This window comes from Poromitra crassiceps (assembly GCF_964638095.1).
Source record: "Poromitra crassiceps genome assembly, chromosome: 11".
Lineage (NCBI taxonomy): Eukaryota > Metazoa > Chordata > Actinopteri > Beryciformes > Melamphaidae > Poromitra > Poromitra crassiceps.
In genome coordinates, this window is record NC_139643.1 from 34,786,908 (window position 1) to 34,798,515 (window position 11,608).

At 43.8% G+C, this 11,608-nt stretch overlaps 1 protein-coding gene across 1 annotated transcript in view; it reads left to right on the forward strand.

Moving 5' to 3' along the window:
• The first annotated feature begins 7,014 nt into the window (after nt 1-7,014).
• Nucleotides 7,015-11,608, forward strand: part of ndrg1a (N-myc downstream regulated 1a) — a 19,188-nt gene continuing 14,594 nt past the window's right edge. Inside the window, exon 1 of the mRNA XM_083646462.1 lies at nt 7,015-7,153. The gene's annotated coding sequence lies outside the window, so the exon portion shown is untranslated. The remainder of the gene's footprint in view (nt 7,154-11,608) is intronic.

Consider the following 11,608-nt stretch of genomic DNA (forward strand, 5'->3'; position numbering starts at 1 on the left):
CTTCTTCAGTAGGCTACTGGAGGTCGCCTCAAGGAGTGGCACTCACACGTAAGCTACTGTAGGCTAACTGTACTGAGGATAAACAATCACGGCAGTCACGTCGTGCTCGTTTTCCTCGTCCAGCCCAGCCCAGCCACGCTGTCATCATGCTGCATTCAGGGGCTGTGGTTTTGTCTTTCAAGCCCAGTGACGCAGAGCATGTGCTGCAGTAGCAGAACATAGAGGTGAAAAAAGCATTGTTTTATTAGCCAACATTTGTTCAACTAACAAGGAGTAGGTCTAATAAATGAATAATAATAAACAACAACAACAACAATAATAATAATAATAATAATAGTAATGTAGAGCAAAGTAGCCTAATGGTTCTCAAAGTGGGATCCGGGGACCCCCAGTGGTCCTTAGAGGGTTCCAGGGGGTCCCCAGCAAAAAGGGCAATTTATTTTAACTAGGAAACTCACTGACATAGTATGACTATTTTGGACATGGGTTTCATACACTTTCTGTAATGAAACATCTAAACGAAGATAACAAAAGGTGCATCGGTGAGGAGGGAGAGTTAAAATCTTATCAATCTTGACAACCACTGGCTGATGTCACTGTTTTTTCTACATCTTGAAAGTGGCATATTAATAGCCAAACACAATATATGATTCAGATTATATTTATCAAAACACTATCAAAATTAAGTGTCTGCCATAGGTGACACTTCAGTAGGAATTTATTTATAGCCATTCGAAACATCAAATTTTACAGCACTTTATTAACCTTTGATTTACAACAATATTGTTGGAATAATTGGACTCTATTGCCTAAAGCTGCTCTGTTTGTTTATCCCCACCTGATCCCCACTATAAGGTGAATGAAAAATCATTAACAGCTGCGCTATCAAGGCCAGTCTCTATCAATTATTAACAAAAACTGAGTCAGCCAACAGCATAGCCCAATGCTCCATTTTAGTCTGTTGTCAAAACATAATCAATTATTGAGCTAGACCCTCTGAGGACGGCAATGTGTTTTTCGGTTGCAGTTTAATATTAGAGTTAATCAACTGTAAGTTTTCCCTTCACCATGAATAAATATGTAACTCTGAGGTGACCAAGTCAGTCAAAACATCCCTAACATACAAAAGTCTCCTTCCAAATCCCTATCTGCCCTCTGCATCACCCATAATGTACCTATGGGGGATGATTACAGCCGCGGGGGACGCTCCATGCAGACTTCCTGTTGACTCGTCCCTGTGGTTTAAAGATGTAATGACCCCCATACCATAATAATCCCACTGAGTTCCCGCTATGTCTGATTCAGTGTCCTTCCTCAGCTCTGTGCGCGCATGCCCTCCCTCCCTCCCTCCCTCCTCCCCCATCTAATTTCAACAGCGTCCTACCATCTATTCCCACCCCGTGACACCCTCCCACCCCTGTCCACTTCCCCAGTGCCCCTTTTGACTTCTGATATCTCACGGGCCGCTGGTGGCAAGTCGGTCAGTGTCCCAAACCCTTGCCCCCTGCCCCTTCCAGCCAGCTGTGTCCACTGTTTATATATAAACCGTGTTGCTCCACAGTACGTCAACTCATTTTCCTGTGTGAGGGACCAGCGAAAACAGAGTCCCACCTGCGACACAGCGAGGTCTGTTATCACAGTCTGTCCTCTGTATGTCACAGGACGCAGATCGGCCCTTAGATGCAGGATGGGGCCCGGTCCTAGGATGAGCTTTTCAGTCCACAGGCCCAGACGCCCCATACTCCAATAATGTTTGTGAGGTGAGGTGCCAATGTTAATCAACTTGATGGGAACGTTTAATCTGCCATTGAGCTTAAATGCCACTAAGGTCCAATGCTGATAGCATGGCTTTTTCTTTGGGTTCAGTTTGAGTTGTGCGAGGCAGTACCACCCAGCAGCCCCTGTCTCATTATCCTAACCTTGGACGTTTTTACTCTAAAAATGAAAACACGGGCTTGTCTAAGTGCAGTTTCCACTTTGGTAATTGGTAGAAGATTATCTGCTGGGGCAGTGACCTGCTGCTGGAATGTCCTGTTTCTGCCATGCAGGTCAACGTGATTCCCCCTCCAATTACACAAAATAACTTTCATTCATAACTGTACATCCGCAAGTGGCAAAAATATATAGGCCTACATGTTTGGAATGGAATTAATTTAGCAGACTGCGTGAAATAGCAGCAGATCAATTTACTGCCAATATATAGTCTGCATAGTAAAAATCTGTTTCCAAAGTTTGTGCATCTAAGGGATCGCTCCAAGCACAAATGGTCAACCTATACAAAACTAGCACTCATTTACACATGGCGCACAGCACAGGGTAATGTAAAATGTACTGAGAGGCGGCTCAGTGGTTAGTGCTGCTGCCTCACAGCAAGAAGGTCCCAGGTTCAAAACCCCGGTCCGTCCCTGTGGTCTTTTCTGTGTAGAGTTTGCATGTTCTCCCTGTGTTTGTTTGTGTGATTTCCTCCGGGTGCTCCGGTTTCCCACCAATCAAAAAACATGTACTGTATGTTAGGGTTAATACTCCTGTATGCATGTGAGGCACTGGCAAGTCTAGAGTCCCAAGGGACAGCAGTTGAAAATTAGCCATCTGGCTAACACTGACACATTTACAGTGATGTTCATTAATGTGCATTGTCCCTCAAATAAATAAAATAAATAAATAAATAAATAAATAAATAAATAAATAAATAAATAAATGCTATCTCAGCTTTGCGTAGCTAGCCTACTGTATCATCAATACCATATGTGTCTTGGTATGTTTACGCTGTGCATCTAAAAACTGTTGGTGATAAAGACATTAGCGCTATGATAGTAACAGGGAGAACCCCCCCTACGAACAGTGACTGTGACTCTGAGAGGATGAAGTCTGAGGTCCTCACTGTTTGTTTCCTCATGATGGCTTATGCAATAAGGATGACATGACAAACTGGATGACAGGTCTCCCTAAGCCATTTACATTTATCCTGATGACGGTAAATTCTGATCGACATCCAAGGGTAACTATGCATATTTATTACTAGACAGTCACGCAATCACCCTAGCACAGGCCATCATTGTAAATAGGTTATTTGAATATAATAATAATAATAATAATAATAATAATAATAATAATAAAATAAAAGAAGAATGAACACACTTTGATCTGTCACCAGTCTTGTGGCCACCCTTCTCTTACAATAGCATAATATTCATGGATGCCCTTCAAAGATAGGCTCTTTAATAATTAGAGACTTATTAGTCCCACTTAAGAATGTGTCCACTTACAGTATGTCAGTATGGTTATGAGATTCAAACAACTTTACTGAAAATCATATGTATACATCTCAAAATATTGTACCATCTGCATTAGACAACGATCAAATGAAATTCAGTCAAGAGAAAAGACTTTAAGAAGAGACTGCACACTTTGGGTGTTATGTTAGTTTGACCTTTGCTCCCAAGCGCTCACACAGACCAAACAAATGATGTTGTTAAGACTTTACTGTTTGATGCTAGTTATAAATGTGTAACAATCAGCGGGGCAGTCTGGTCACTCAGTAACAAACTTATCAACACAAAGAGAAAAGATGGCAATCTTATCATCACAGTTGTTACTTTATTGAGGAAATCAATAGGCCTCTGGAATACAGGTCAGGCAGGCGGACACCTCGGATCAGAACCGGATTGGAGACACAACCACTTTACAGCCAAATAAAAAGAGGGCGGGTTTGTTTGTCTACTCGCCTAATCAGGTGTAATAACTACACATTGCATAAGCTCCTAAAGGACTTGGGTCTTGCTGCTGGTGGTGCTGAGGGGTAAAATGACCCAACAAAACCATAAAACACTTGAATAAGTGGCGGAAAACACTTGCAGAGACATCAGAGATCGTTTCTTCTCAAGTTCCCTAAAACTAGTCAAACAGTAGTGAAATCTGACGAAACAACAGCCGGACACATGTTTTGACTTCCATTCTGTGATCATTTTACCATTAAACTGATCTACATTAACACAGACAGACTGACCCACAAACTGTATCTAATGATTTATTGCTGCAGGTGGTTGGAGAGTAACTGGTCAGGTGCGTTGTTAATTTGACACAAACTCTGTAAAGATTTACTATCAAAGTGAAGAGACACTTTCAGTGCCACGACTTTGCTGTCATAATCATGTAAGAATAACCCATTTATTCCTTACATATTTCTTGATCATGATTGAATTGTTTTCAGGACCTGTGACTGAAAATGCAGCAGTCCCAATTCCTGTCTAGATTCAATTACATCACTTTACAAGCATTTTACTACGTGACATAAGCCTGCCATGAGTGTCTGAATCATCCATTGTTGTTACACCCTTGTTGCAACACATTACAACTGAATCTGGCTGGTTCATTCTAGTTAAACATACTAGCATAGCCATACACATAGGCTACACGAGGTAGGGAGGGACGTGCAGTGAGACACATTCTCATATCATTGTTATATATAGTTTATGTGAATAGTGCTGCTCAGGGGCATCCCCCCCAGGCAGCGTCGGATACAGTCGTAATCATTCTAATAGATGAGCTTTGTCCAATGTGCTTTCCCTCACTATTTACTATCTGCTCTATTTGCAGTGAGCAGCAGTGGCTCATGGTCACGAACCCAGTGATCAAACACATTTCAACTGGGTGACCCCCTACCTGACTGACTAACAGACAGCAGATACCGCGCAGAGCCATCGTGGAGCAAAACAGAGTCCTTCTGGTGTGAATGGCAAGCCTCCTGCTCGACGCTTCCGTTGACGCGCTGCTTCGGAGATGCTTGTGGTGTGTCCCAGGCGTTAGGCCCAGGAGATGCTTGTGGTGTGTCCCAGGCGTTAGGCCCAGGAGAGGCTTGTGGTGTGTCCCAGGCGTTAGGCCCAGGAGAGGCTTGTGGTGTGTCCCAGGCGTTAGGCCCAGGAGATGCTTGTGGTGTGTCCCAGGCGTTAGGCCCAGGAGATGCTTGTGGTGTGTCCCAGGCGTTAGGCCCAGGAGATGCTTGTGGTGTGTCCCAGGCGTTAGGCCCAGGAGATGCTTGTGGTGTGTCCCAGGCGTTAGGCCCAGGACAGGCTGCAGCATGGCTGCTCCCACAAACACTGTAATCAGCCAGGTGAAAGTCCACAGGCGTTATCACATATTGAGGCTCTCTGTGACCCACATATCCAAATGCTTAGGCTATTGTATACTATCTGTGTCTCACAAGGATGATTGTAGAGTGCGACACACATACGCACGCATGCGGGCACGCACACACACACACACACACACACACACACACACACACACACACACACACACACACACACACACACACGCATAAACACACCACACACACACACACACACACACACACACACACACACACCCACACACACACATACACACACGATAGTACAACCACGTTGAAACATCTCAAAGTGAGACTGCATCTTCCTTGTAGGCTATACTTGTACAACTTATTCAGCTTGCGGTTGTGGTGTGTAGTAAGTGACTGACTTCAAATTAGCACAGTGGTTATATGTTCCCCCTCCAATGCATCTATTGTCCCATGTGTTCCTATTGATTGCCTCACATTACGGGCGCACAGTGCAGCCATTGTATCTCGACAAGGGCCGTACACACAGTCATTCCCACTAGTCGTCGCACTTATTGGCAGATTCACAATGTAACCGCCGGCCGTATGATGTGGAAAATTCCACTAAAGAGCGCTGTACTCGCCTTAGTAGATGTGTAATAATTAAGTGAAAGACATGCCACAGATCTGGAATGACAGACGACACACTCGACACAGTGTTCTCTGTAACGAGCACAATCGTTAGCACTCAGACTACTATGTTATGTCCTATAAAAAGATGACAGGGCACAACATAGACCATTCAACATGGCCATTACATCAGCTTAGATATCCGTTTTAAAGTGTCATTGTAGAGGACATCATTGCCCCGTTACACCTCGTGCTTTCCAGGCTCCGGCACACCTAGTGACACCTCTCCAGCAGGTCACATAGGGCCAAACTGACAGAGAGGCCTCTGTTGGCCCATTGATTAAAGTCGGCATCGCACATACTAACTTTGATTAGACAATGGAGGAGGAGTGTTATCAAGGAAGGCCAGTATGATACAAAAAGAGGGAAGGGCTTCCCTTTGTACAGACTTATCTCCTCTTGGGACCAAGGTTGCAGGCCTGGCTGCATTCCTAGCCGCTACAGCACCGGTTAGCAGCACAAACACATCCAAAATGTTGGCTGATTGGGAGACTGTGAAAATACATCCTATTGCTATTCCTGAGCTGCAATCAGATGAATTGTAGTTTGGCATTGACTCGTGTAAAAAGCTTGTGCAGCCATGCCAAGATTCCAGTGCACACCCTGTCACTGCAATGTGGGAGTGAGATCTATATACCCAGTAATTACCACCTCTGCATTCAACTATCAACCGTATCACACCAGCAGGTTAAATAATGCCACATACCACTGACTGGTGCAAATACAATAATGATCTGAATGTAATGGAATTTAGCCTATGTCAACTTCCACTCAACGGTTTTGTTACCCTTATAAGCAAGAACTAATCCTATAATAGAGTTTAGATGGATACTATATATAGAAATATCACAGCAAAACTATACATCCTTATGGGGATATCTAATGACCCCATAGTAGGCTATGGAAGATAAAATAGCCTACCATAAAGCTCATAAGGTCACTATTGATACAGGCATAGGCTACTAGCCTACATTATGAGACTATTATGGTAATTTGCCGTTGGGTTAAATCTAGGAGAGTTGCTTCTGGAGCATTTTTCAGCCATGAGTCTCTGTCATCAGGTTCCTCATGCAACCTGAAGAGCCTGGTGACGCGAGGTTACATGCAACCGCTGGAAAGAGTCAACACAGAGGAGCTCCAGCCCCGCTGCTGTTGCCCAATAGAGGCTGCAGCAGGGAAAGTGGGCTGGGCTGCTCGCCCCCACGGCTTTATAACATTCCCTCAATACGCCTTTCGCAGCGCACGTAGGCCTACAATCAATACAGCAAGGTTTCTTCTGTCAGTGGACAAGACAACTTCACTTGCGCAGTCCAGGCTAACGGGGAAGAAAGTTTTTGAGGACTTTTTGGGGAGTGATCAACTGAGGACAGTCACAACTTAAAGCTACAGGTAGGTTTCTATTGACGAACTTATTTTGATTTGCCTTGTTTTATAGGGTTCCTCTTCCCATCGGTGGTTTCGTTTATCAGCATGTCTGAGCATGTTCCCTCTGTCTGGCGGTATTACACGGCTGATGTTTTCATGATCTGAAAGCAACAACAACAATGTAGCCATATGTTTGTTTCAAAATGAAGAATTGACAAATATGTATCTACTGTGGGCTAACGTTACACATTTTGTTGCCAATTTTTGCCTATTGTGAAACAACAAACAAACAAAACAAAAAATGTGAGGGAGAAAGTAGTCTAGGCCTATGTGACATGCATTTCTTCATAGAAGACGCTTCTGTGTGTAACAAGCTGATGAGCAGCATGTAAACAAATAAAAGCATGTAGGCTAGTAGGCTACACTTGCAGCATGTGCATGCTTTTTGCACGTGACACAGAGGCAGGAAGCTGGATGTCAAATGTTACCATTTTTCGAGATGAATAGTTGCATAACACGGTTCACAGAGGGCTAAACCAAAATATGAAAATGTTTATTAATTTAACGCTGTATTGGCCTGCCAGAATACAAAGCATATCCGCAGGGAGCAACACTGGACTGGATGATAGTCAAATATGACTGCATACTGACTTGTTTTCACACCGCAGTTTAGTTATTCCAAGCTGTGTTCAGAGAATGGAGATTTAACTAAATCAACAAGAATCTGTCATGTCTACAAGATTATGATCTGCCCACAGAACAGAGTTCCTTCAGCTGTTAAAGTAGCAGTCTGCTTGAATAGCCTAATGCAATGCTGTTGTGATGTTTTTGGCAGTGTTGGGGGTAACTCATTACAAAATAAACACATTACATGTAATATATTACTTTTAGCAGTAACTCAGTAATATAACTTATTACCAATATGATGCCATTTAATTATACCAGTTATGTCAAGTAACACAAGTTACAAATTGAGTTACTTTTTTTTTTTATCAAAGCACATAAAGATACAATCATTTCCTAATCAAATTGTGTGTTTTATGCAAATAACCACTATAGATGACAATAACAAAGGAAAAGGATAACATTAGACTTTTAGATGGTTTACACTGACTTCAGGACAGTTTAAATTATTTTTCGGGATGGTTCCGGGGCGGCGATGTCATTCTGCTACTGCAGTTATTTTGGTGAAAGTAATGCAAAAGTAGTATAATAAGTAATTTGTTACTCTACACAGACAGTAATATTGTAAAGTAACTTATTGTTTTCAAATGAAAGTAACTAGTAATATGTAGTATATTACATTTTGAAAGTAACTTGCCCAACACTGGTTTTTGGCATTATGGAACAGAACTGCTGTGTCCCCCCCCCCACTCTTACTGTGTGGGTTGCATTGATAGTAAATCTGGGTTGCCACTGGTGGAGATACTGTACCTCCCCCCATTTTTGACATCTTTTACAATCTGAAAATGTAGGTCTGCAGCAGCTTAGTTGCTGCCACTGTTGATATTTCAGAAGCAGGGATTTGACAGATTAAGCGAGTTCCCAAAGATTAAAGACAATATTGTGTCTGCAGATGGATGCTATGTGCCTCTGGATCTAGACCTACAGTATATGGAGGGATGGCCTGGCCTTAACTCTAGCCCCCTGAAATAGAGCCTTGCCTTCCACATCTAATCATTTACACAGGTTTGCCCCCCTCTCAGCAAACAGATCGAGCGTGAGCACACAGGTTTATCACTTGGATGTTTTGGCTTAGTGATGATATCACAGGATTTACTCTGGAGAACATTCATGTGTTAAGTAGCCCCGCATCAGGTTTGTTTTGATTTTTGTTTCTCTCTAAAGCTGAACCCACAATATGTCAAATGAAAACATTGCAAAAAAAAGTCTTTTTTTCATGAATCAATCAATTACGTCTTATCATGGGAGTGATAGTCATTTTCAAGGATTGAAATTGTAATGGATTATCAGTGGGATGATATAAACACAATAATCCTGTCATCTCACTTGTATATTAGTATATCTTTACATTTCAGTCAGTTCCCAACAATGGTGACATTGTGCTGATTGAATCAGCGTAACGGAGGAAAAATATATATCAAATTGTGCATTTTCTTCCCTGTATAAACTTAGTTGCATATCCTCACTATATTTCCTGTTTCTGATTGCATAACTCTCTCTCACTTCTGCCAAATCCATTCCAGCCAGTCTGTTTTCTTCCCCCCGTTTGTGGCATCGTCTCTAGAAACGCAGAAGTGCAGATAAAGAATAGGCATGTAGGAACTGGTTTGACTTGGCTACTGCACACAGTCACACACACGCACACACACGCACGCACACACACACACACACACACACACACACACACACACACACACACACACACACACACACACACACACACACACACACAAAATGCGTTGCTGTTGCCAATGTCACACCGAGCCAGTTTGGACTGTTGTCAGTTTAAAGAGAGCCATCTGCTACAGCACCAAAATAAGATGTATGCGAGGAGATGCACTCTAAAAACAACAAATTCCATAGGGATTTTCTTGTTCCATTTTCATGCATTGTCATTTCAGGCGCTTATTTGGCAAATAACTGGAAATGTCAGGATGGAGGAGCACAAATAAATCCAAAGGATGACATGAAAAAAAAATCTTGTCTTGAACTTGTGAGGTCGAGGGAGTTCATTTTGATATATTGGTATATGTAACCTCCCCCCGCCAACTCTGCTTCTATTAAATTAACTTGATTAACCAGTGCATAAGCAAGTCAAGGTAGCTGCACACACATGTCCCTTCGCTTGGAATTCTTCTGGTTCTTTGGGGTTAAAATAAAACAAACTTGGTTGGTTAAATCACCCTGAGTTCTGTTGCTGATGTCCTGACAACACCCCCCCCCACACACACACACACACACACACACTTGGCCAGGTAAAAGATTAGCCAGGCCAGGTGATGGGCAGAAGCACAGGCTCAGCGTGGTGGAAACAGCAGGTGACCTAGTTGTCTCAGCCTGCTGCCCAGGTGGCCTCTCCGCTGCCGTGCCTGCTGACAGGTGGCTCTGGCCCAGTGAGGAGGAAGTCTGCACTCAGTTATCTGTTAAGATAGGAGATGAGCTCTCCTCTCTGGCTGTTTACTCTCCGGCTGTATTTGCAGATAGGCTTAGTTAGGGGCCATGCATGATGTTTTGTTGCAACCAGCAGCTCTATAAGTCACTCTGTCGGTCGGTCGGTCGGTCGGTCGGTCGGTCGGTCGGTCCACAAAAAGTTCGCCACCCTTTAGCGGGCACAGTTGTTGCCCTACAAGGCTGAAATTTGGCATGGAGGTGTTTGTGTGAAGGTGTTTGTGTGAAGGTGTGTATTTGTGTTCATGCCTGTTGGCTACAAGTGGGCGGTGGGGGTGGGGGTGGGGTTGGGGTGGGGGGGGGGGGGGGGTTGGGGGTGCTGGGGGGGGGGGTTTTGAAATGCAGGGTGCCAGAGGCAGAGTAGGCTGGGCTGCCCCTGCCATCCTGCATTTCGGCATTCTTGCATACGTATATGGGGTCGCAGCTATTGCAAAATCGTGCTCGTTCACATTTGGTCCTATCTGACACATGCGTTTTATCTCACCACATCATCGCCTTGAAGCTCTCTCACATGGCCTTGGAATTTGGACGGGGGCTGATCTCCGCTCCACCTCAACAAAGGCCCTGCAGTGTGAAGGCGGCCATGTTTGTGAGAGCCTCAGCAGAAAAATGAATCTGTTGTTTGATACTCCTCTTCCTCTGTGCTATTGTGAGATCCAGCTGGCTCCGGTCTCTGTCCTCCCAGACGTGTGTGTGTGTGTGTGTGTGTGTGTGTGTGTGTGTGTGTGTGTGTGTGTGTGTGTGTGTGTGTGTGTGTGTGTGTGTGTGTGTGTGTGTGTGTGTGTGTGTGTGTGTGTGTGTGTGTGTGTGTGCGTGCGTGCGTGCGTGCGTGCGTGCGTGCGTGTGTGTGTGTCTGTGTGTGTGTCTGTGTGTGTCTGTGTGTGTGTGTGTGTGTGTGTGTGCGTGTGTGGCCGGATGCCCGTCATCTCCACATTTGAACTCTTCTTAATGAATCACTTCCTTTTAAAGACCACCTTGCTCTGAACCCTGTCCATCAGGCTTTCCCACCCTTGGGGTCGGGACCCCTCAATTGCGGTCGCATGGAGTTCAAATGGGGTCACCTGACATTTCTAGTCATTCATCAATACAAATAATAATAATTCTTATTATAATAACACCACACACACCATTTAAAACAACTGATCCGACGTTTTCAAAAAGCATGAGCTAAATGACAAAATGCAAAATATACATGTACATAATTGTGCCATAGAAAAGTCTTTCTTCAGTAGGGAGGTGGCCTGTTCAGCGATATGCTGTAGGAACTGAGCTGCAGACCTGTTAGTGAGGTCTGTTCCAACCAGATATCTATCACACATATTCATAGCCTACTTAGATCTTTTTCTT